The sequence below is a fragment of the Magallana gigas genome, chromosome 6, assembly GCF_963853765.1.
Source record: "Magallana gigas chromosome 6, xbMagGiga1.1, whole genome shotgun sequence".
In the NCBI taxonomy this organism is placed as follows: domain Eukaryota; kingdom Metazoa; phylum Mollusca; class Bivalvia; order Ostreida; family Ostreidae; genus Magallana; species Magallana gigas.
In genome coordinates, this window is record NC_088858.1 from 17,391,254 (window position 1) to 17,417,662 (window position 26,409).

Consider the following 26,409-nt stretch of genomic DNA (forward strand, 5'->3'; position numbering starts at 1 on the left):
TAAACAATTTTATAAATCTTTTTTTATCAATGTCAGGGATTGTGAACATAAACCTAATGAAACAATGGTATCTGTGTAGACTTTAATACAAGAATAATGTAATTTTCCATGTGCGGTAGTCAAGGTGACAGAGGGTAGGTGTGTTTATTAGTATTTTAAGGCTATAAAAATTCTTATTTTCAATAAATTAAGTTCATATTTCGATTAAGCACACCCAAAAAAGGTTTAAAAGACATTGAGTTACCTTTTATTTGATATATTTTCTTCAGTATAATGTGAAGTCAGATATTTTTAAAAGTCAGAAAATTGGCCTATTGAAATTGCGTGAGGGTACCCATGTTTGCCTCTTAATTGTGATGCAATGGAAAAAGTTATAATGAAATGGTTGTTAAATTTGAAATCAGCATGCTCAAATTTAGGGGATTGTGAGAAAAAAATCTGAAAAAAATACTGTTTTTAAAAATCACCCCCTGTGCTACTCTAATAATCAAATGCATGCTTGATACGAAAGGGAAGTTACTTTACACAATAAAGAGTTACAAAACACTTGGGAAAAAACAAGGAATACCAATCAAAAATAAAAACTACAAATACAAAGTTATGGTGCTTATTTATTGATAAATCTACCGTAAATTTATTATTGAAACCAAAGAATACATATAGAATATAAAGAATGCAAATTTATACTTCTCATATTGTAAAAGTCGTTCAGTTCAGTTCATAAAGATTAACGATATTTGTTATCAATGTTTTAAAACTGGGTAATAGTGAAATACAATTAAAGCAAACATTGATCCTATCGGAAGTTTTTAATAATTATCGAACAATAAATATTTTTAAGAGGGTTGTTTACTCATGGTTTGAGATTTTGCAAACACATTTTTGGCAGTACACTGATATGAAAAGTCAAGATTTTATATTTTAGTCTATATAATTTCGCATATTTTCTGTTTGTTTTACCTCACAAATTCATTAAAATAATCGTATGGCACAAATTGCAAAAATATTGAAAAGTGCTTAAGAACTATAAAAGACATCATATCTCAAAACTGACCTCATATAAACTTTATGCCAACAGAATAAGGTTAATATAAGTAGTTTAATAATATACATGTTCTTGTATTATCATCATATAATGTTTTGTAAAAACTGAACAGTTTGAAGTACTTCGCTGTAGAGGTCTTACCTGTGTGGACCTACATCTTGTCTCGCCGTGTTGCTCGGTCGCATTATTTTCAAGCCAGGAGAATACTTCAAATAAATAAGTCAATACATTATTTACAAACAGAAACTGAATATCCACATAGAATAAGAAATAAATCCATAAAATCCATAGACCACGAAAGAAATGCTACATGACGGCTACGAGTTTCAGGTGTGCAATCGGGTGTAAGGAAATCGAAGGGTTTATATACCAGGTACATCTGTGTGATGGTACCTATTTACGAGCAGCATAGGCATCGGAACCTAGGGGGGCGGGGGCTATGCCCCCCCCCCCACTTTTTTGGCAAAGCTACACCTAACCATTAGAAACATAGCATGATAGAGGGTTCAGCCCCCCACTTTTTCTCGCAGGAAAGATTATTGTTCCTAAATTTAAGCATACTAGCCCCCCCCCCCCCCCCCCCGATTTGGAATTTCATGATTTTGGGAAAAAAAATTGGGTAAGTAAGTTATTTTTTTTTCTTTTAGAAGTATAGGAATTCTGCCCCCCCCCCCCCCCAATTTTTATTGGATTTTTATCCAACGAGTTGTGTGTTTTCTATCCCCGAGCCTTGGCGAGGGGATAGAAAACACACAACGAGTTGGATAAAAATCATATACCATCCCAAATCATGAGAGATTCTTTTTATCACATGTTTTACCAAGTATTTTGTTAATCCCAACTTTTTCTGTAAAAATTGTGATTGTTAGCCGCACAACACATTATTTAAAACACGTCAACAACGTTACGCATGGAAAAAAAAGTTCCTTGAAGTTTAAGAAACAGACATTCATTTTCGAACATTTTTTTATGAATTCATGACAAATAACTGAAACAACATTAAATGTTTCAAATTTATATCTCAACACTCCTCAACTGAATTAATTATCTACTTTTTCATTCTAAGTCAATCAACCGTCTAAACCTACGTAATGATTAACTATGACGTCACGTGGCGTAAGAACACACAGTGGAATATCAAAAATTTATTCCATGAGTGATATCCACCGTATATTGGGATAAACATGTGATAAATATATATATATATATATATATATATATATATATATATATATATATATATATATATATATATATATATATATATATATAAATTTTATCTATTCAAGACCAAATGGAAAATAAAGGACACAAACAATAAACATTACATTGCAAAAATCATACAATACAATAAAATCTTTTAAATATACATATACGAGCCATTGAAATGAATAACTTTGGTATATTTTCAAATTTTCAGTTTGGACGGACCGAGGAAGAACTTTCTGGATCGCAAGCATTGCAACCTAAAAGAAGTAGTATAATTATTATCTCGATGTAAAGTATCAAAAGCCAACTAAAAAGAAAAAAGAATTTATTTTAGACTTACAGCATTTCAAACAAGACAATAGAACTGCTAGACCAAACAAGGACCCGAAGATATCCCAACGATTCCTCTGAAAAAGATATAAACATGTACTTGTTCCTAGCTTTAAAAACAACAAAAACGTTATTCATTTTAAGGGAAAAATCCTAATCTGTCTTTGGGATCAAACTCGCAACAATTTATTATTTGGGATCCGATATATTTTTTTTCAAATCTACTGTCATAATTATGCTAATCACTGTCAAATGTTATTACTTATTCTTCTTTCGATACCATAATTATATGACTGTAAACGTACCACATTTGGTCGTGTATTCTGTTAAAGCAATATGAGCTGTATTTTTTATAATTTTATTTTACTGTAAAAACTTGCTAGTATGCTAAGTCTGCACGTAACTTAAACTTTTATGATAAATAAAGTTGGAAAAAATCATTGATTTTTGTCAGAGGAAAGATATCTCTTCTAAGGAAAATATAGCAAATCAATTTTTGTACAGGACGATAATTATAATTCAATTTCGCTCCAATTAAGGCTCTTTAATGGCCCTTTACACTAAAATTTGGCGAAAAGAAATTTAAAAACCATGATATTTTTGTCATTTTAGTAGAAAATAACATTTTCGTTAAAAAAAATTTCATCATAAAAATTGCAGCTCATTTTGCTTTAAGCGTTTTTGGTTTTTGGCGGAATTCAGCTTCCGCTAAGTCAAGTTCATCGCTAAATGCCATGCATACCTGGTTAAACATAGTCATGCTTAGAAATACGCTAATTCAAATCCACGCCAACTTGTTCAAAAACTAATTTCCGCAAAATATCGTACACGCCAAAAAATATGTTTACAGTATTCTTAAAAGGGCATGATCACGATTTTTGTAAAATTCTATTTTTCTGTTTCTATTATTTACAATGCTTTTGGGATTCATTTCTAATGATCAAATTAAATTTGTGAGTCAGTCATTTAGCTATATGCTAGATACATGTACAAGGCTCTAAGTTCTGTAATTTAAACAAGATTCTTGCCCTGTTTTGTTTTCGTAGGTTCAATATACCGGTCAAAAATCTTTTTTAGCTGATTTGTCTATCTTCTGATTTATTTTAAGTGTAAATCAACGTTTAACACATTAGTTTTAAGTTTAAAATTGGAATTTTCACTTAAAAATTTAAAATTAAAATAACTTTGTAACTCGCTTATAATTTAACGAATAACACTCAAATAATAGTTGTCTATTATACATGCCTTACTGAGGCAATGTTAATGTTGAAATCGGAAAAATAATTTTTGACCAAAAACGTGACCATGCCTCGTTAAATATTGTTGAAATTAAATTATATTCAGGCAAGAATTCCCTCTTAAAACGGACATGGGTAAAGGATAATAATAATTTACACAATAAACAAGAATTAGAGATAAAGATCATTAAAGTTGATGAACTGTTATTATTTTACAATACAATATTTACATATTGACCAATTTGTAAATATGCTATTTGTTTTGAGGTTTGAGGTTTTTAAGATTACTTACCCAGGAGTTATACATTTAGTTTCTCCCAAACAAGATGTTCCGTCAGGACAACACGTGTGCCTCATGGTTGAGCAACAGTGGTATCCTGAGGGGCAATGCAATGTTTTATCCGAAAAGTCTTTTCCACAATATAAAGACGTTGTCGCTACAAAATAGATTCGTGACTCTTTAAGTCGTATTTGAAATTATTTTTACAGAAGTTATTATTCAGAATACTGAATTATATCAGCATGAAAAAATGTATAACATTAACCTTTATTTTCAAATTCGAAATTGAAATTGCAATCCCTTTTAAAATTCAGCATACCTAGTCGAATACAGGACCAAAATATAATGTAAACTCCTGTTAGGGTTGAAGTCAGTTTCGACATTTTGTTTAGTATTAACTGCAGTTTATGCCCTTTGTCGTTTCTTCTTTCTTGACTGCTGGTCTGAATCCGTTTTCATTTAAATACAACTTACCCAAAAGAATTACCCATAGTTTCAAGATACGTAAAACATAACAACGTGGAGTTTGTCTAATCAATGACATACCTGGAATTTCTATAAAAGTATGCATCATTTTTGTTTCTCAGAACGGCTGTGCATGTACCTATGCTTGTTTGAATAACAAAATTTATTCACCGCGATAAATTCAATTAAACAAGGATAAGAGTCTTCGATCTTGCATCAATAAATTTTCTTTTTTCTATTGCGTGCACTTTAAATTCGTTGCTATTGCCCGGGTCTGCAATTTTGAAACGGAGCTACACTCCTATTTTACTTTCAACATGTTAAGGGCATCCTGACTGCATACTATTTTAACAAGAGGCTAATGGGCCTTATCGGTCACCTGAGTACGTGCATTGTGGCTTTTGCAATGTACATTCATGAGCATTATAATTACAGGGCTAATGAAATAATTTTGTAGCTTTACAGTGCAAAGAACACACATCTCAAGTGTAGATAGGTTGGACCAACCTCACCCTTTTTAAGGTACTAGTAAAACCTGGACAGGGTTATAAAGAAAACGAATACTCTCAAGTTCTCTCTAAAGTCTTCCTCCAAAATGGACGGTATACAGTGCACGTGCCTAAATGTCTAAATGACGTAAGTGTACTCAAGCACTAATACTACAGGATCTATTGTTTTATCCACTAAACGTTTTAAATTCTGACAAATTATTTTTTTAAAATTGTAGCATAACAGAGTGACATAATTGAATAAGTGAAAAAATCATAATCGGTCGAAATTACACCACCTACCCTATAAAATCGTTAGAGACCTGCCTTTACACCAGGCTCCGATTTCCAAAAAAATAACACAAGTTTGATCTCAAATTCTGAGAATTTACTCATTTTTATGATGAAATAAATACTTTGAGGCTGACGATCGGAGAACTTTAATTTATCGGATTAATGCCTAGGAGCAAAGGAGAAGATTTTCAAAGAATTACTGGATTTTAGAGCCCAACCGTAACACCAGAACCCCTGACCAATGACCTTCACAATTAGAAGAGGCACTCTTCCTCATCATAACTATGTACTTTTAGTTCAGCTGCTTAATATTCAGGAGCAAATTTCAGGATTAGATTTTCAAAGAATTTATACATTTTCATTATATAATCATTAAAGGGGATGGAAAGTCAATAACATATTTTATCTATATTAATTAAGTGGTTTAAATTATCACATGTGGTCATATTTCAACAAACTTGCTCCGTTTGACGTTGGTTTGTAATATAGTTGAAAGTCAAAGGTAAAAGGAGGGTCTCAAATCAATAATGTTTCAATTTTCCAGAACGTTTATGATTTGATACTTATGCTATGTTTATAAAACAAACCGGAATAGATGACGTCATAGATTAAGTTCAATGGCAGCGAAAAATTTAAATTAAGCGATCGATTGTCTGGATTGATTCATTGTTCCGGGGTTTTTAATGAAAATAAATACGATTAACAATTAAAGTGGGTGATAATTAGTGAATGATAATTAGTTTATTTAATGTACAACACATTTTTAGCTTCCTTCCCCTTTAAAGCCACATCCTATCATGAGAACCCCTGAGCAAGGGGTCATGAAATTCACAATTTTGGAAGAGGCATTCTTCCTCATCATTACTATGTACTTAGTTTATCTGCTTAATATCCAGGAGCAGAGAAATTAATGCACGTTATCTATATCATTACATGTATTAGAGCCACGCCCTAACACCATAACCTGACCCGAGGCCGTAATATTCACGATTTTCGAAGAAGCATTTTTCCTCACATAATTAATATGTTCTTAGTTCATAGGCTTAATAAATGACAGGACAGGACCGACCCCCCTCTTCCACCCCCACCCTCAAGTATATACCCCCGAACTTTATTCTTTTTTTTTATTAAATTATCCTTTCGTAACATATTTCTAATCTAATTTATACATTCATCGCACAAAATTACCTGAAGCAAACATTTTTTTAAAACAGATCAGACTCTCTACATATATAATAAAAGAAGGTTGCTAACTTCGTCTGCCAGCCGAGAGGAACTGCCGATGAATATTTGTTGAAATGTACTATCAAACCACATATACCAGTAAAAAGGTAACCTCATGTCGTAGCCCGATAATTCCCTTCACTGAATATAGGCATGTCATGCCCGTGTAAATACATTTATTGGGTAAATTAGGACAATTATCACCGACAAGTTGCAAATTTTGAACCGATCCCTCTAGAATCAACGGAAGTGAGGGTTTATCGCAAGGAAGATAACTCCGGTCGTAAACAGAGAAGTTCCGAGTGTACACGAGAATAATGAAAAGGTAAGATATTTACGAAATAAATTTATTGCATGGCAAACTCGAAAAAAAAGTTCAATTCATTAGACGTATGAATTCTAATCAAGCCGCAAAGAACTGAAAACTTTTTTATCGTCTTGGGTACTGGAAAATCTAAAAGAAAGCACTCATACTGAGTGTATTACAATGGAAGACATAAAAGAGAAAATTAAAAAAAATAATGTTACGAGTTATCTTCCTTTCGATAAACCCTTACTTCCGTTGATTCTAGAGGGACGAAGTAAGCAGCCTTCTTGTATTATATGTATAGAGGGTCTAATTTTTTTTTTAAATGTTTGTTTTAGGTAATTTTGGGCAATGGATGAATAAATTAGATTAGAAATATGTTGTTAAAGGATAATTGAATTTAAAAAAATAAAGCGCCGGAGGTATATATATACTTGGGGTGGGGGCCGAAGGGGAGGGGGGGGGGGGGGTGTCGGTCCTGTCCTCAAGCACGTGTGGTACACAGCGCTGATATAGAAAAGAATGTTAATTGTTACATCAATGGCATAGAATGTATAAACGCAGAAGAGGTAGATGCATATATTTTCACAAGTTTAATTCAAGATTTTAAATTTAGTTATGTGAGTTAGCGCGTCAAAAACAGAATTGTATTTTGAATTTGAATCTATGCTCCCAATTTTAAAATAATTAAACGAATAACCTAATAATCAATACTGTAAAAACACATATTTTCGTTGGGTCAAAATTTCGTTGTTTCTAAACCAAATGCAATTTCGTTTGCATTTAATTTCGTCATATCGTAATCTCTTTGTTATCATTAATACCTGGGTTTAAAATTCGTCATGGATTTAATTTCGTTGATTTAAACTATCAACGAAAATAACGAAATTAAATCCTCAACGAATATGTCTACTTCTACAGTATACATCTCTTGCTAAAGAGCTGTTCGTTAAAAGTAATTAAGTATATATTTTAAAAAAAAAAGAATACAATATGATAAAGAAAATAGAATACAATAAAAATTTTGCACAGTCTATTTAAAAATCATATAGTGCCAAATAAATTTTTTTTGAATGTATACAAGTCATGATCTATTTTTCTGATCTCCAGTTTGGATGGACCGAGGAAGAATTAATTGGATCGCATGCTTTGCAACCTGGAAGAAGCAATAATGATAAAAAGTATCAACGTCCAATATATTTATATATATATAGAGAGAGAGAGAGAGAGTTTGTGTGTGTTAAAACTCACAGCATTTTATAAGATATATCGAAATTCCAAAGCCAAGGAGAGATCCGAGGATAATTCCGATCATGCCTCTGGAAAAAAGGAAACGTATTTTTAGCTTTACAAATAATACAAGCGTTATTAAACTAAAAAGAAAGTTGTTTCCCTATACCGTTCTTTGTGACCAAACCACGAAAATTTATAAGTTCTATTGGAAATCAATTACTTTTTAGCTCACATAAACCGAAGGTTCAAGTGAGCTTTTCTGATCACCCGTTGTCCGTCCGTCCGTCTGTAAACTTTTCACATATTCGACTTCTCTAAAACCAATGGGCCAAATTTGGTACAGAGCATTCTTATGGAAAGGGGATTATAAATTGTTAAAATAAAGGGCACAGCCATTTTCAAAAGGGAGATAATTGCGAAACAGTGAGTATAAGGTGTGTGTCATTAGAAATCTTCTTCTCAAGAACCACTTCACCCGAAATGCCAATATTTACACAAAAGCTTGTATATATAATGAAGATTCTAAATTTTTAAAATCGTGACCCTCGGACAAAAATTGGAATCCCGGGCGGGGTTCAAAGTTTAACATAGATATACCAAGGAAAAATGTTCTAAAATCTTCTTCTCAAGAACCACTGCACCAGAAATGCCAATATTTACACAAAAGCTTGTATATATAATGAAGATTTTAAATTGTAAAAATCTTGACCCTCAAACCAAAACTGGGGCCCGGGTGGGGTTCAAAGTTTAACATAGAAATACATAGGAAAAATGTTTACAAGATTTTTGTTCCATTTATTCAACTAAATTGTGCACCAAAAACCCAACTGTGTCTCTCTTTTTATTGACAACTCATTGCATTAGTATATAAGTTTATATATTCAAGAAAAGACGGATGAATACGATAAGATGTGAAAATTTACTAGAAATATTATTTTAGTTTATCGATTACAGTTCATTTGGAGACCGTGCCCGATAAAAATAAAAATTAATATGGAAATTTATTTGTTATCGGGCACGGTCTCCAAAATAAATGTAAGCGATAAATGTTTCTTGTGATTTTGTGGCAATAATGCAGCTAGTTTGGTTGAGCATTATAGATACGGCGGATCAACGCACGTGGTGTGGATTTAATTATAAACAACCATACCATAAGAAATCTTGTTTCACACGGGAATTCAATCTTGTATTAGGGAAACACGGTTTATGTGTTACCCTCGTATACAAATGATGAACCCGTGAAATTTGTTCAAAGACTGTTTAAAGCAGAATAAAGATAATTATTTTTGAACTTTGAAATTTCCTATAGAATTTCCTATAGACTATGATGCATTATGATTCATTGTATTACAAATGCATCACTACGTATTTTAAAAGGAAATGTACTGAGTATTGCATATAAAAATATAGTTGCATATTGTGGTATTTATGGACTTATTACACATACGACCTAACTAAGGCGTGACGGAAGACAGCACATATTGTGCATGGGTCTCTATCTCGCGGGCTCCCTGGTCGAGGACGGATGTGTCCCGGTGCATGGCGAGGGCTATTGTGAACTCTTGTGGATGAACCCATGTTTTATGTGTTTTTGTATGTTGTCTGCTTGGCAATAAATACTATAATATGTATGAATTTAGTTACACAAAACATTTTTATTCTGATATTATTTGATATACGACTATTGGAACAGAAATTTAAATAAATGATATTCAGATTCTATATTAACGAAAATGTCAGCTGGACGCCTTTGTAGTCGACAAAGTTAAACATAGAAATACATAGGAAACATGTTAAAAAAAATTCTTCTCAAAAACCACTGCACCAGAAATATCCAATATTTACACAAAAGGTCGTATATATAGTTACGATTCTTAATTGTAAAAATTGTGGACCCCCCCCCCCCCCGACAAAAAGTGGGGCCCCAGGAGGGGTTTCAAGTTTAACGTATATAGGAAAATGTTTAAAAATTTTCTTCTCAAGAACTATAATGCAACAGTTTGTGATATTACTATGCATACATCCTTAAATAATGCAGATTCTAATTTGTAAAAATCGTGACTCCCGTACATAAACTGGGGCACCAAAAGGGGTTTAAAATTTAATATCTTAAAAAAATATATAGGAAACGTTTAAATATGTTCTTGAGAACTACAATGTTATTGTTTGTGGAATTACTATGCATACATCCCTGGCTTATGGAGATTCCTAATTGGTAAAATCGTGACCCCCGGACTAATACTGTGGCCCCAAGAAGGGTCAAAGTTTATTATAGCTATAAATAGGTAACATGTTAAAAAATCTTCTTCTCGAGATCTACAATGCTACAATTTGTGAGATTACTATGCATACAACCTTGGATAATGTAGATTCGATAGTTTTAAAATAGTGACCCCTGGACTAATAGTGGGGACCCAAGATTGATTAAAAGTTAAATGTAGACGTAAATATGGAAAATGTTCAAAAATCCTCTTCTCGAGAACTACAATATTTCACTTTGTCAGATAACTATGTAAGCATCCTTAAGTAGTGTAGATTCGAAATTATAAAAGCCGTGACCCTCGATCTAATACTAGGGCCCCAAGAGGTGTTCAAAGTTCAACATAGAAATGTAGAGGGAAAATGTTTTAAAATCTTTTTCTAGAGAACTACAATGCTTCAACTTATGAGATAACTATGCAAGCATTTTTAAATATTGTAGATTCCAAATTAATAAAGCTTTGGCACTGGACTAATACTGGGGCCCTGAGAGGGGTTCAAAGTTTAACATAAAAAGATACATAACAAATGTTTTTAAAAAGGTTTTTTTCGAGAACTGTAATGTTACAGTTTATGAAATTACTATGCAAGGATCCTCAAATAGTGTAAACTCTATTGTGGTGGAACCAAGAGTTATTCTTTCTTGATGTTGTTCTTTACAGTCTGATAGTTATTCCTTTTTCTGTGGAACTCTTCTACGTTCAATTTTCACGCTGTGTATGTGCGGTCCCGCCGCAGTGCTACACATTTTCATTCCTATATTACTAATTATGTTGTTAAAACCAACTATAAACCTCGAGCCAATACTGGGTACCAGAAAGGGGTTCAAAGTTTAAAAATGAAATAGCACATGCTATGAAATACAATGTTACAAGGAACTGCTGTTTAGGTGAGCGATGTGGCCCATGGGCCTCTTGTTTAAAATCTAGTGCCAAATGCATTTCATTGTTAAACCTTTGTACATATTTTCGTCTTTCGATACCATCCGTGTGGGTGTTGCTAAAAGGCTAACGGAAAACGGAAAATATAATATCAAGTTTATCGCTAAAAAGGGTATAGACTGGAAAGAGACGATTTACTTTGTATAATTTAATTTGTTCATATCTAACAGAATGGTTATTAGCAAATGGTTGTTAAATTGATATACCTTTATGAATGTTTATCAATTACAGCATTGCATTCAACTTGCCTTAGCTGAGTTTGAAACGGAGGAAATAAAATGTACATGTACGTACATTTTGATTAAATGTTTAGAGTAAATTATTTTTAACTTTTACATTTTTTCTTCTATGATATTACTTGCCTAACAATGAAGGCAAGTAGTTAGTTAAAGCGTTTATGAATATTATTAGTCCCCCACCGGTTTTACCGGCCATGAATTCAAATTAAAGCCAAACGTTTTGTACAACATAAATTGAATCTGTATATATCAAGGAACGGTTGATTAAAAGATCACTTTTTCAATACATATCGGGGCCTTGACCAATTTAAAACGATATTTACATTCTCCGTTGCTTTTGTTTATGATTACCCTATGTATAGTCCAAAAAATGTCATTGATTACACAACTGACGTAGTGTGGGGAGCAAGCCGGGTTTGCAATTATATACGAATAGAAAAGAGCGTGTTAATTTAAGTCAATATTAAATGATACAATTGCTGAAAGTTGTTTACTTGTAATAAGGAATCATTCTTTGAATTTTATGAGGTAATACTGATCAAATCTATCATAAATCTTCATATGATTTAATCAAGCACCGTCCAAAATTATCACCTCATTATACTCAAGTTCTTACATTTTTACTATTCATTTGTTAGAGTTCGGCATAATGGAATATGTTTTATAACTTTAGAATGGAGCCAGAAGGAAGTATGATTTCATGTGAAAAATATTTTTTAAATGTTCCCAATTTTTTAATGAGTAAGATACAGAATATGACTTTTTTCACGGAACAAAGAATAACGGGCTTAGAGTTTTGCTTGATACATATAAAAACTGTCACTCAAATTTGGTACACTCTTAGGAATAATTTGCTTAAACATTGTTAAAACACAAATAATTCCGCTAAAGTTTCTCTATTTAAACGGACATAATAGGTCTGACGCAATGAAGAATCATTGCAACTTAGTGGCTACATGTATAAGCCCTGAAGCAATAATGTTATCTTATGATGCATTAATACGAGCTTTTGGACAGGCAATTTATGAGGGCTGAAAAATACATACATTAATCAACAGGTATTTTCACATTTTAAATCTTTTACATTGTAATTTACATGTAAACACATTGTCTAAGTTTATTCTTCTTAAAAACCAGGTCATTTGTTTACTGGTTGGTATGTGAAGAAAAAAAAATACGTTGATTTTTACTATTGTTTTAAGGTTACTCACCCGGCAGTTGTACAACTATATATTCCTAAACATAATGTTCCATTCTTACAACACGTGTGTCTCATTGTTGAGCAACAGCGGTAGCCTGGGCTACAATACTGTATTTCATCTAAAACGTTTCTTCCACAATATGAAAATTCTGAGGTTGTTGCTGTATAATAAAACACTTTTTATCGTAAAACCATTTGTACGGTCGTCAATATTCATAATACTGTCTTATATAAACATAAAGAAAGATAGATAATACCGATTATGAATTATAATAGACAATATTGTTTCTTATTTAGTAAATTGAAATGACCATTACAAATCATTTCTTAACATCAGCGTACCTAGTCGGAGATAGGACCAAAATAAAATGTAAACTCCCGTCATCGTTGAACTCAGTTTCGACATAATGGTTAGCATAAACTTCTGCTGTGTCTTTTCTTGGCCGCCGTTCTGAAGCCTTTTTTCATTTCAATCCACTTTATTCAAGATATATTGCATTCAAATTTCATCGATAGTTTCAAGATATGTAACTCACTAATCAATTACAAATACCTTGAATTTCCATAGGAGCAGGCAAAAGTTTTGTTTCTCAGAACCATTATGCCCGTACCTACATTTGTTTGAATAAGAAAATTTATTTACCACGAAAAGTTTGATTAAACAAGGATAAGAGGCTTCGATCTTTCATCAATAAATTTTTCTTTTTTCTATTCTGTGCACTTTTTATTCGTTGCCATTACTCCGGCCAAGAGAGACATACACTCCTACTTTAACTAATTCAAACTAGTGAGTCCTGACTGCATACTATTTTCTTTTAAAATGTGCCAGAAATTTAATGTGAAAAAAGGGCACTAGAAAAGGGCTACTACATGATTGTATAATATCCTTTTGTATCACTTCACCGCTGTGCTTTATTTTTTGTTCTACGTAATACTTTTATTTAACTTTCAATGTGATTTAAAACATTACAAAAAAATGATGAAATCAGTAAATTAAAAATTGCAAATTGAATTGTACAATCATCTTACCACGGCGATTAAGATGATTTATTAGATCAAGTTCTACTTTGACTTTAAAAGAAGTGGAAGTGGTGCGTTTTATTTTCATATAATTGCCATGCAAGAACTCGTTTATGTGTTTGAATTTCATGCAGAACAAACCATGCAGAACAAACTTTAAGGGTTGAAAACATTAGTCCCGAATCGTGACCTCTTGAAATATTTCACTGAGAATACTAATGTTAATGTATTCGATGATTATTGACTATACTGCCAAATGACTGTTATTTACGTCTTATGTAGATAGTGTTTCCACTTGTCCCGCCATAAATCTTGGAAATTTACAAGAGGTTTATACTATTGGTTATTAGGAAAGAAATAAATTTAAAGAGCCGTAAATTAAAAGCATTGCGGTCGTATGCCTTAGCCAAGAGGCTATTTTTTTTAAATTTCTTTCAAAAAGTGTTAAACGTGCACTTTTAAGGTAAAGGCATGCCTTAACGCGTCTGGTTTTCATTTCATTCATCAAATTTTTTAATAAACATGTCTTTGAGTTTAAGTATTATATTCAATTTCGAGTATTTAGGAGATGGTCAACAACAACAACAACATTTTAAAAAGACTTTTTTTTTACTTTTTTCTATTTCTCGCAGTTTTTTGCAGTCATTTGTGATTTTTTATCCATGATTGGGTAAAGACCCCTTCAAGACTTTTCAATCCCGCTTGAAATTGTCTAATGTGTTTATTTGGAAAGATTTTTTACCTCGCAGCTTGGGCCTTTGTTTATGGACAAAGTCCGATATATGATTCGCGATAATCAGCGTACATGTAGGTCTGTTTTTGAATCCTTTCTCGAATCTTTCCACATCTGTTAGTTCAAGTGCATCATCTATTTCAAGCTCTGTCGTCAGGAATTCGACTAACACCATTTTTAAATTTTTTATGTTATCTTCTTGTATTCATCAGAATATGAGACTAGTTCCTCATTCTGTTTTCTTATGTTCTCGTACTTGTCGATAGAATTTTCTATAGCTTACAATTTATTCTCGATCTCAGTTTTATTTAAAATTTTACATTGCATGCAATCGTATAGACTGATTATACCTTTTAGGTCTTCTTAAAACTTAGCGTAGGTTTTTTTTGATAAAGTGAAATCAGTCTCGTCATCTTTACTTGAAATGCGATATTCACAAATTGCTAAAATTGGAATCCATTGTTTAAAAATCTTCTTAGCCTATACTGATTTTAACATTTACAGTAAAACACGCTTATAACGAAGTATATCCATTAAGTTTACAACACGAAATAAAGTCACGGGGAATGAAAGTCACTTCCCTGAAAGCGTTAATTCAATTATAAGTGTGTTCGCTATTGTCATGTTTTACTGTATTAGTATACCGCTCGTTGAAGGAGTTCCTTTGGACTTAAAAAGACAAGCTCACCTCTCCTCTCCTTGTTCAATATCCTTTTTATACAAAACTTCTCTACTTCATCCAACAAATTCGCCGTTTTAGAAGACATATGTTTGCCACTTACAGGTACATTAATGTTCATTTAAGCAAATCATTTTGTATCCACACTATATTTATTCATTCGTATTTATTTTTTTCTTTTAAAAGGATGTTTTGCGCAAAATAGGGCTTAGAATTGACAAGTTGTTTTGGAGAAGAAGATAAAAATGAGAACAGTTAACGACAACAATATAAAGCTAAGTAAACAAAGAAGCAACGCCAGAAATAAAGTGTGTTTCTTTGGCGATCTTTCCTGCTTGAATACATGAAGCAGAACTATTAGACTGGAATCAATTAATGATTTTATTCCGAATTCTTTTGAAGAACGTTTTGACGGCCAGAAGAATGAATTTACAGTATTTATAGACAATTACGTTATCTGCACCCTCTGTCCTTTGATTCAGTCCTCGTGTTGTTCTCGTGTCATTTGACACACGACCTGTGTATTGGAAGAAAAACATTAATTCATAAATTGAAATATTCAGCAAATATGTAAATGCATGACATAATGTAAACAATATAAATATTTGTTTCTTGTTTACATTAAATTCAAAGACAATAATCAAATTTGAACATGAAATCACCCACCTTGTCCAAAGTTAACAACTTAATATGCAAACAACTCTCATTGACATAATAACGTTAAAACACTGTACGGTATCGATGTAAAATAGAATAAAAATACGCAACTTGAAATAAGTTTGAAAGTATAAATATTACATAATATTATAAATTTCTCTAACGTTATATTAAAATTAAAGAAATAAATACTATTATGAATTGTTTTCTTTATTAAGTATGGAAAGTTATAGATTTCATAGAAAAATGGAGAGGGTTGTGTTTGGATAAAAAATTTTTAAAAAGATCTTTATAGCATGAAATCAAAGTGGAGGGAACTGATTCATTGTAAATGAAATTTTAAGCATTTTCTGTGAACCAGAATATCATAATTGCTTGTTAGGTGTTTGAGGAGGTAATGGAATTAAGTTTGTTAGCAAATTGTTTATTATCAAGCATTGAACTGATTATCAGTCTGTGTCCGTTATCAATTTAAAAAAAAAATCACATATACATGTATTTGTTATTTTTCATCAACGTCTAATTATTAAGAAAGAGAAAAATTTTGTTATATTTGATTCACTTACGTTTTCTGATAGCTTTGACAATAATTAAGAAGATGATGACGAAACAAATTCCGCTGATTATGAAGATAGTTCTAGAAAAAAAATATATGCTAGCAAGTAAATACCTGTTTACTTTGCAACGAATTGCAGAATAACAGTAGAGCTTCGAGTAGCTTGCTAGATTGCTCAATAGGGTATTCAATTTGATTTGACAGTTATCACTTAATTACAGTGTAATCCTCAGGTATATCAAGTTAGTGAAGTGAGCTTTATCTGAATATTCAAATTATTCACTTGTGTTTTGCTCATTGGATTTTTTTAATATAATTTTTTGTGATTGCCATCTGTTTTTGTCCGTCGTCGTGCATTGTTCGTCGTCCGTTTAGAATTTTACATTTTTAACTTCTTGTTGTTAACTACAAGGCCATTTGTTACCATTATTGGTGTGGAGCATGTAAATGGTTAGAGGATTCTAAACTGTAAAATTCACGGGGAGGGGGGACATGCAAAAAAACTCTTTACTCCCACACATGTAATGAAAAACAAGAATGCATTGTTATAATGTCCATAACCCCCCCCCCCTACTTCAGGCGTATACGCCTGTTGGGTGGGGCCAATATAGCCATAAGTTATAAATATATCAAGTCTTCGGAAATCTTCTTCTCTACTCCCATATATTTTTGTTAAAAACTAAATGCATGGTTATGATGTCCCTAAATTGTGAATATATGGTGTTAATGCATAAAATGTTTAACAATCTCTACTCTCACACATCTGTAAGAACAAGAGAAAAGCTGTACTCCCATACATGTTGAAAAAAAACCTGAATGCATGATTATGATGTCCACGAACCCCTCTACCTAAATTGTGAAATATAGTGTTAATATTTACAATGTTTAACAATCTCTTTTTCTACTCTCACACATCTGTAATAACAAGAGAAAAGTCAATTTGACAGCAAACCGGGTTTGTTTTCTTTTGTGTAACCAGTATACAGTCCATTTGTCCGAAATATGGGCACTACCTATCAAGGAAAACGGGGTACTCTAAATGCAATATATTTGCTAAAGAAACCAAGTTCATCTTGAGTTTTTTCATAAATAATCAGAAATCAAAACACTAGCAATATGCACCCTCTTATATTAGTACAATTGATCTGCAAAAAAACAACTTCCCATCTTAAACACTGTAGGAGGAGTTATCCGTACAAAAATGGTACCCTTTTGGCAGCCGCCCACCCGCCATTTTCACCATTTTAATAACCGAAATTTTCTTTTGTAAAACCCAGACTTTTTAATAATGTTTACCAGGAACACCTCTACTAAATTTGGTGTCCGCTGGATTATAAGTTTTAACTTTAGGGCGGGGCCAAAATGGATTTATAGTGTTAATGCATATCATGATTTTAAAAATATCTTCTCTATCCCCACACACTTGTAAGGAAAACTGAATTCATAAGCCCTCTACAATGGTAATGGTAATGGTTCTGATTCTAGAGCGGGGCCCAAATAGTCCTATAGTTTTAATACTTTTAATGTTTCAAAAAATCGTCTTCCCTACTTCTTCTGATACTGAATAAAAACTGACTGCATATAAGGAAGGAAGTAAAGCCGTCTTTCAAAATTTTAAACCATAATTAATCACCTAATTGTCTACGAACTTTTCCGTTTTTCCCGGATTACAACAAAGAGAACACGGCGGGTGCAGGTCAGCAGAGGATACTCACTCCTCCTAGGCACCTGATCCTTCCTCTATCTGTTTAGAGGTCCGTGTTGCTCTGCTTTGAACTTGTGCTTCGTTTTATGGATTTTTGAGATGTCGACAGTTTGTTATTGTCTTTTTTACTCATGTCTCCCAATTCATGTAGGAATTTGAATCTAGGACAGGGCAAAAACTGTCATTTAGTGTATAGAGTAGGGTTCTCGATGCAGGGTATGGTCACATTTACTGTTAAGCAGTACACGAAAAATGATTTTGATATAAATGCCAAATGTGATTATATGTCAGCGAAGGTTGAATATTCTAAAGCTGCACCAGGATAAGTGAGTAACACATAATGGTTTCAAAGCTGGTTTTGTGTGCTCTTAGGGAGAGTTTCTGTTTGCCCCTGAGGATGGGGATGGGAGGTTGTTTTAAATAAAACATGTATACTAGCCACCTTGTTTTAGTTTGTCGATGAAAACTGATACATATAAAATCTTGACAGTTAACAAATATGAGAATACTATTAATTAAAAGTCTACGTCATCTGTTTCATAGTTGGATATTTTATTGGACATGGACATTGATGGTAACCTAACGGCAAAACTTTGTGATAAACGCGATGACTTTAATTTTTCTATAGTCAACTGTCCTTACTTATGTAGCAATATACCTTCATCACCTGCATATTGTGTGTTTGTCTCTCATTTGATTTGATACGCATGTGCATGCTCTTCGTATGAACAGTTTCTAAGACGAAGCAAGCTACTGACAAACAAGTTGATAAAACAGGACTATCAACAGTCTCGCTTGAATTCATCTTTTCGTAAGTTCTATGGTCGATACAACGACCTTGTCAGCAAATACTATCTTCCACTGGGCCGAATGCTGACTGACGTTTTTCATACTAATTGTTAGATCATAATTATTCACCTAATTGTCTACGGCCTTTTCCGATTTTTTTCCCGATAACGACAAAGAGCACACGGCGGGTGTGATCGGTCAGCAGAGGATGCTCACTCCTCCTAGGCACCTGATCCTACCTCTATCTTTTTAGAGGTTCGTGTTGCTTTGCTTTGGATTTGTATTTCGTATTATGGATTTTTGAGATGGTTCACGGTTTGTTATTGTCGTTTTTCTATTCTATAAAATCTTGCAACATTTCATTATTAGGACATGTTCTCCATTGAAAGATTTCAGACAGGGAGGTGGTTGTCGTTGCACAATATTATAATTTTTCTACTCCAGAATGAAACTTAATTAAATGCAGATATGAGACTTCTCAACATGTTGTTTGTGTATGGGATATGGTACTTAGATGACTGTTAAACCTACTGGCCTCTTGTTAGTGTTTCTTTACTTGCCTCGGACTCATATCTCGAAAAATGAAGTATGTTAAATTTACATCGAGATCGAGAGTCGCCACTTTTTACATGTAAACAAGCATTCTGAGAGTATTGCATATATAAGCAATACACGTCCCCTACCGGTTTGTATTCTATGAAAGCTTCGAAGCATACATCTATTTCAAAACTATAATAAACGAGATGTTGTGCTTTTATCAGAGATAGAAGAACAGAGGAAATTCCAACTACATAGTTGATATAGAAATTAAATAAGAAATGGGTAAAGTAATATTTTTTATTTTTTCCCCTGTTATTTCGCAAAGTCCATTAAGTATTTGCAGGTAGAAATTTGTGAAACAATGCACTGTAACACAGACTATCATTTCTCACCGTCTTCTATACCCCGAATCAACAGACCAACCCGATAACGAACCCGATTGTTATAATACAAAAACCCTGTCGATTAAATTTACAGAACTTATTTGTTTGTTAGAAACAATATAAGGAATTGTACAAGTAATGCATGATATTATTACTGACTACATACCTTCCTCGTTTATTTAATACACACCGAACCCGATAACGAACCCAAACATTAAAAAATTGAAAAATAAACAATTAATTTTCTCGAGGATATGTCCACCAGATGCTACAAAAGTGTAAGCTTGATCTGTAGTTTGACATTTTGAAGCTGTTCAGCAAATTTCATATGATTCCTCAAACGCATAAAGAAAAAAGTGTGGAACACTGAAGTGGGACGGACAGACGGATGCAGGGGAAAGGTGTATTCCCATCCGGGGAAACCGGTAGGGGACTAATAAACTGCACCACTTCATTTTACGGAGCTGGAGATGGTGTTTAAAGGGGCATGGTCACGATTTTGGTCAAATTCTATTTTTTTTGTTTTTATTATTTATAATGCTTTAGGAATGCATTTCTAGTGATCAAGTGAAATATGAGAGCCAGTTGTAGAGTTATGAGCAAGATATAGGGCTCACAACTTCTTGTCATGTAAACAAGGCTCGTGCCCTGTTTTTGTTTACATAGGTTCAATATACCAGTCAAAAATAGTTTTCAAGTTGATTTGTCTGTTTACTTTTTCATTTTAAGCATGAATAAACAGTTCCTAACGTTTAAGACATTCATTTTAGGTCTACTTCAACATTCAAAACGTAAACAAAGGTTTTGTTTACATGGCAAAGAATTGTAAGCTGTGTAACTCGCTAAAAAACTCAACGAATGTCACTCAAATTTGAAATGACTATTAAAAATGCCTTTGTGAAGCATTGTAAACATTAAGATTGGGGAAGTAATTTTTTACCAAAATCGTGACCATGCCCCTTTAAAAGACTATCAGATGCAAGAGACGATATCAGTAGTAAATTGTATGAAGAATTTATTGGTACTAATTGTTTTTACAGAATTTCCCTATAAATAAGGTTAATCAGTCCAAAACTAGCGCACGTTATTCTGCGCAATAAGTACACAATTTTTTCATTTTGCAATGGGTGGCACTGTAGCTCACAGGTCGTTCATCAGATTTTTTCACACCGGGAGCTACAGACCTACAGCTAATATTTGCACTTGAAAAAACACGTTTAATTGTTTAATAATTTAAAACTCCATTTTTGCTTTTTATTTTAGGAAAAGAAATCCCTTATAATAGAGGTCAGCAATTTTCGTTTTTGTTTCTTCAGAGATTTCTGATGTTCTTGAAATATCTAGATCACCTGCATATACAACGTCTAGAACTCGGCCAAATTTTAACTGAGAAATACACTGCTTACCAAGGGATCAAAATAATAAAAACTATGAAAAAATACCAAACAATAAGGAAAGAGAGAGACAGAGAAAATGTGAATGCACAACTGATAGATAATCGAGAGGTTTTCTTTAGGTGAAATGAAGTTTTAACATGAATCACAAACATTTTAACGATAAAAAGTAGGTAGAGTTTCTCTTTGTGATAAAAATGGGTTGCTTGTCAAAATTGGTTGGATCAAGCTTTCTACTAATTGGTTTAAGGAATTAAGTTATATTCTAAAATGGATAATATAAAAGTGAAGTTGCTTGAAAATACATGAATGCTGCAACTAATTTTTAAACAGGAATAGACGAGAGCATGTTTAATTTTGCAAAGTTTTTCAAACGAGAAGGTTTCAATAATGAAAAAAGGCCATATAAAAAGCTCTCTAAGACCTATATATTGCATGGAGAGAAGGCAATGCTAGCCGAAAGGCAACAAATGGAAGAAGGTCTTAAGATACACAATTACTTATTATATCTAATACACTTATTAATTCAAATACATCAGGTACATGTATATAATTTGTTCTTTCTTATATGGGTCATATATTGTTTCTCTGAACTTTCTCATATAAAAAACTGTATCATTCGTTATTTTACAATACAGTACCGTGTAATGAAACGCTGTTATTCTTTTATTTTAGTTTTCATTTTGTGTAGTGTTTTCTTTAAATCAAGTAATATTTGCAGAATTTTATGAGTTTTCCACACAACATGAAGTAAAACCATCAACGACTTTAACGTTGTGCAAGATTGAAAGGTCTGTGAACATAAAACTTCAGGAAAACAAGGGTAAACTAACTGAAAAACAACGGGTTAATGAGAATCTACTGTCAGTGAACCAGAACCAAGTGTAATCAGAGTATCAAGGTGTTTGAATTGCCACAGAATTTTCACAAAGCTGAAAATAACTCTTGTATAAAAATCTTGCCTAAATGCACAAACTGCTTTAAATGTATATATAAGCGCTTCCAGGAATAGAGACAAGTGGAAGAAAATATTTAAAAAATCAAATGCTAAAGAAAAGACCGAGAGGGGTTTGCTGGAAACCTATCAAACTAATTCTATTTCCTTTTCCTAGTTATGCGCGAACATCTTCAGATTTTAAATCCCTTTAAATACTCCGAGAATTCATCTCTTATTAGTCCCCTAACGGTTTCACCGGAGGGGACTATGGCTTTCATCTGCTTCCGTCCGTCCGTCTGTCTGTCCCACTTCAGTTTTCCACACTTTAATCTTTATGCGTTTGAGGAATCATATAAAATTTTCTGAACAGCTTGAAAATGTCAAACTACAGATCAAGTTTACACTTTTGTACATGTAGCGTCTGAATGACATATTTTTGAGAAAATTATTTTTTTTAATTCCAATTTTTTAATGTTCGGATTTGTTATCGGGTTCGGTGTGTATTGAATAAACGAGGAAAGTATGCAGTCAGTTATAATATCGTGCATTACCTGTACCATTCCTTTTATTGTTTCTAACAAACAATTAAGTTCTGTATAATACTGTCAAGCATTGTGTTATAAATTTAATCGACAGGGTTATTTGTATTATTACAATCGGATTCGTTATCTGGTGGGTCTGTTGATTCGGGGTACAGGAATGTGAGTGCCAAACCCCCGGATGTTTACATCAGAGAAAAGTTATAGAGTTATAGAACGTTGTAATAAGGAATGAATGGGTAGGCTTTAGGCGATTGGCTGAATTCAGGTATACGACAACTCTCATTTTGTAGTAAAATTATTAGTTTTTAAAATAAATGATGGAATGGGGGAATATTTTAAAGAATATAGCAACACTAGGAAAATTGTAGGGATGGGGGGTTGATTTTTTATGTAGAATGACATTTACTGCCGATCGCTGTAAGTTGTAAACAACTGCAAATTTGACCTATAAACGCCTCAGGACCCTATATTTTTCGTTATTTCCTGAAGGTCTTAAACTGAAGTTTCAAATGATACCAAAGATTTGACGGAAACTGTTATAGTAAAGTAGTGAGTGGTCATATAGTTTGTATGGAGTTCTATGGAAAAATAATTGGTAGGCTTTACCCTATAGAAGACGGTAAGAAATGATATTCTGTATTACGGTGCATTGTTTTCACAAATTTCTACCAGCAAATACTTAATGGACTTGGCGAAATTACAGGAGATAAAATACAGAGTATTATTTTACCCATTTTTTTATTTAATTTCTATATCAACTATGTAGTTTGAATTTACTCTGTTCTTTTATCTCTGATAAAAGCATAACATTGAACATGTATGCGTCGAAGCTTTCATAGAATAATACAAACCGGTAGGGGACGTGTATTGCTTATGCAATACTCTCAGAAGGCTTGTTTAAAATGTAATTATTTAGAAGAAAAAAAATGAAAAAAACAACAAATTTTTCCTCTTTAAAAAAAATGACGCCGATGAATTTGCTCGTATCGTAGAACAGTCCATCAATCAGGATGACATTGAGGAAAATATTATTCTAAGCCAACACCCGATTATCCATTCAACATTGAGAACCAACAAGAAGATCCAGTCGAAAAAAATTCAATGAAAAAAAGACAGACATAAACTCTAAATATTGTTTTCAAATTGGCTTTATGTTTACCAACAAAAATGCAGATGAAATATAAAATTGATATCTGTTTTCTAAATAATGTGTGCTTGAATTTAATGATGTGTTAAAGCATTTAAGAGAGTAACAGATTTGATACTAAAAGATCTATTGTATTAATTATTTCTTTATAATGTAATCTTTACCTGCAATAATCGTGTACAAGGCAACTTTAATTATTATCTTTTAATAAAGTACTAAATGTATATGCTTTTATTTACTGGCAAAATGTGCAAAAAAACTATTGCAAACACCTGTAAAGAAACCAACTGAAATCATCTCAAGTTTACCAGTGAAAAGCAGATTACCCTTGTGATACCTGGAAAACCAAATTGAATACGCTATTGAGCAATCCAGTATACTATTAAAAATTTTACCGATATTCTGTAATTCGCCGTAAACTGAATTAGAAACACTTGTACATTTGCATATATACTGCATAAATGTATATACTGCACATATGTTTATTTTAGTGATAGTCCTGTCTAAAATATACATGATTCACTGCGATCACTTTCTCATCGCAAAAGCACAATAATGCAGACAATGTTATATATTGTATGCTTAGACAGATGTTATCATTGACTTAATATAGAATTGGCCTATTTTCGCAAATAAGTTACACCAGAAAAAAACATGATTTACGGTAGTTGATCAGAATTTATACATTATAGATCAAATACTTACACGACTAGGTTGATACATAAACCTCTGAGACAAGCGAAGCCATCATCACAACAGGTGTGTAAGGTAGCGTCACAGCAGTGATGCGTCACTGGGCAGTACAACGGTATCTCGCCAGAAATTATTCCACACGCACTGCCACTCCCGTCTGAAACTGAACCAATTACTGTCATTTTATCTGTTATATCTTTCAGATAGTATACTTTGAATACAGGATGCAGCTACGCTGTACAGGAAACAACAATAATGTCACCATTGATACGATCTTTGTTTTAAAGTGTGATTTTAAAAGATGTTATCGATTAGAGCACATTCCTAAGGAGGTTTTTAAAAGGATTTTTTTAAAGTACAGCAAACAATATTTAAGGAGGTAAATGGTCTATAATTGATGACTTTGACCTTGGGAACTGACATATTTTGTTTAAATGTACCCCCTCAATGACTTTTTAGCAAATGTTTTAAAGGGGCATGGTCACGATTTTGGTCAAAAATTATTTTTCCGATTTGAATAATTACGATGCTTCAGTGAGGCATTCTTAATAGGCAAACAAAATTCGAGTGTCATTTGTTGAGTTATAAGCGAGTTACAGAGCTTACAGTTCTTTGACATGTAAACAAAGCTTTTGTTAACATTTTGAATGTTAAAGTGAAAATTTCAAATTAAGACCTAAAATGCATGTGTTAAACGTTAGGAACTGTTTATCTATGCAAAAAATGAATAAGAAGATAGAAAAATCAGCTTGAAAAAGGTGTTTTAATTGGTATATTGAACCTATGTAAACAAACACAGGGCACGAGCCTTGTTTACATGACACAGATTCGTGAACTCTGCATCTTGCTTAAAACTTAAGACTGACTCTCATAATTCCATTTGATCATAAGAAATGAATTTCTAAAGCATTGTAAATAATAAAAATAGAAAAATAGAATTTGACGAAAATCGTGACTATGCCCCTTTAAACAAACTTGTATATTCAGAATATCTCTAACTTAGCTTGGCTAGTTTTGGGTATTCCAAATGAGTGTATCATCAAATGAAATATTATCATTATCAAAATCATAATACGTGATAAAAATGCGTTATGGTACACGTTACTTACTGACACCTGACTTACCTGTTGGGTTTGAAAAGTATACCAAATAAATCAAAAACTTCCAGATTTGCATGTCCATAAAGATGTCTTGTCGCAATGTTTAGTCATTACAGTAAAAATACAGTGGATAGAAACACGTGCAGAGTTTTCAATGAACACGTGGGTTAAAATGTGTACATGCTAATACAATGTATGTGGGAGATAATTGGTCAATTTTGAAACTGTTGAGGTTCACGTTTCGTGTTTGGTATTTAAAGTTAACTTTATAGTGTGTTCAGAACAAGAGGGTCTCTGCTTCAGTGCGGATGGATGGTATTTAATATATCGACTTTAAATACATTATCAGTCAAAATACCCACGGGTGCGAATAAGTCTTAGAGGTAGCATTTATACATATCGATTTTTGGCCACTAATCACATACATATGCCCATTGTCTCGAAGCAAATTTGCAATTTTTACTCACTAACCTGGAAAGTGCCTCACTTAAATTTCGTGCGATTTCATCAATGCCCATGGTATGAGCTTTATACTATAGATACCGAGGTTTATGCCCCCCTAAAGTAGAGTTTAAAACGAGTTCTTTATTTTCAACTACTTAAATGTCACACGTTTACATGTAATGTAATTTTATTTCTTGTAAAAAGTTTTACCCTCAAGAAACATTTGTATTTTCTAGACACGATAAAAAGCAGAGAAAAAATAATTTTATAATCATACAATTTCTTCCGTTGTGTTTTATGTAAATCATTTGTAGACTAATGAACAGATTTAGAACTT

The 26,409-nt window shown here is 32.7% G+C and overlaps 3 long non-coding RNA genes across 3 annotated transcripts; all 3 read right to left on the minus strand.

Moving 5' to 3' along the window:
* Nucleotides 1–2,357: 2,357 nt before the first annotated feature.
* LOC109620430 (uncharacterized) lies at nucleotides 2,358–4,535 on the minus strand. The gene is made up of 3 exons (XR_010714546.1): nucleotides 4,115–4,535; nucleotides 2,595–2,661; nucleotides 2,358–2,511 (listed from the first exon to the last, which is right to left on the minus strand). It is a non-coding gene; the product is annotated as an uncharacterized lncRNA (long non-coding RNA).
* Nucleotides 4,536–7,509: 2,974 nt separating this feature from the next.
* Nucleotides 7,510–13,255, minus strand: LOC117689420 (uncharacterized). Its single transcript, XR_010714552.1, has 4 exons — nucleotides 13,096–13,255; nucleotides 12,764–12,914; nucleotides 8,132–8,199; nucleotides 7,510–8,036 (listed from the first exon to the last, which is right to left on the minus strand). It is a non-coding gene; the product is annotated as an uncharacterized lncRNA (long non-coding RNA).
* A 2,293-nt stretch (nucleotides 13,256–15,548) lies between these two features.
* Nucleotides 15,549–25,818, minus strand: LOC105342136 (uncharacterized). Its single transcript, XR_902464.4, has 4 exons — nucleotides 25,653–25,818; nucleotides 24,541–24,691; nucleotides 16,409–16,479; nucleotides 15,549–15,702 (listed from the first exon to the last, which is right to left on the minus strand). It is a non-coding gene; the product is annotated as an uncharacterized lncRNA (long non-coding RNA).
* Between the last annotated feature and the right edge of the window lie 591 nt (nucleotides 25,819–26,409).